A 1,468-nucleotide genomic window follows, 5' to 3' on the forward strand; every position below is an offset into this window, starting at 1 on the left:
GGTATTACATAAATTCGATCCCGCACTTTTCTGCTCTGTTCAAGACTCTGTTTTGTTAAGAATCCGTCCCGCACTCTCACACCGAGACATATAATTTCTCACCCCAAATGGATAGAAGCGAGGTAGACTCGCAAATTCGGATAGTATTACCGCTCTTATTTTTAACCTTAATTCATTTTATTCGGTATTGATATAACATTTTGTTAGATTAGTATTTAACCTAATACGTTAGTATTTAACAAAAAAAAAAACAACTAATAGAAAAGAATGAAAAATTTAAGTACATGCTCATTATTAATTCTATTTGATCAAGATTATGTTATATTAGTGTCTTATCGATCATTCATTCCGTGCCTATCAAATCATATTTCTAGATAGAGAGATATATATAATTTATATGATACAAAAAGTACACAATAATTAACCAATGACGACCATAGTCTATCTTGTGTGTATAGAAAGTAGAAACCTTCATAACATACCAAATTTGATTCTTTAAAATACTTTTGGCGTATTTTAAAATTATGTCTTAAGACGATATAAGTTATATAGGTATTGATGATGTATTATAAAGGAAAAAAACTGATGATTACAAAAAGCATTCACATCATTATTATTATAATATCTACATATAAATTATAAAATTATTTTTCTACTGCCAGCAAATAATATTCTCAAAACTTTTCATAAGTTCCAAATCTTATAGATATTCATCATACATTGCAAGACAATACAAATCTACAACATATACGACATATGTATGTATTCTCTTAATATATTTAGTCAAATATCATATCATATCATGTATCTGCTGAAAAAATCACTAAATATAATTAACATATTATATTGTATATTAAGTCCATAATATCATGTTTAAGAAAGCTATAAAAGTGCCACCATATTCCACTTATTAAAGCTAATTAGAATGATTGATGATCCAAATTAAAGCATATATATGATGAATTTACAGGTTATCAATGGAAATTATTGTTAGAAACATGTTTAGGTCATTGGTTATATCTCCTATCATTGTGGTCCCCACATGTTGCACAATGTCTTCTAGACCCCACCTAATTATTACACGTGTCAAACATGTGTATAAAGTTATAAACTTGGCTACTCCAACAAATTTAGATTGGTCGATTAATCAACTCACTCGTTCGCAATTCATTAACCAATGACAAACTTTTAATTGGAGCTCAAATCTACGACAAAACAGTTTTTAACTTATCGAATTAAAAAATACCATAGACAACCAAAAAATAAAAAATCTGGCTACCCCAGACTGTCAATCTTATCCTTGAGTTTTTCAACTCAAGAAACTCAATCTAAGTTGGGGATTTAATTTCTTCTCCTAATTGATTGAAAAAAGAGTTATATTACACCACATACTTAACATAAAATTATGAAAAATGTTAGGATGTCAATATTTTTATATGAAAAAAAAATTGTTTAGAGTTGGTTCAAT

Source organism: Arachis ipaensis, chromosome B05, assembly GCF_000816755.2.
Source record: "Arachis ipaensis cultivar K30076 chromosome B05, Araip1.1, whole genome shotgun sequence".
NCBI lineage: Eukaryota > Viridiplantae > Streptophyta > Magnoliopsida > Fabales > Fabaceae > Arachis > Arachis ipaensis.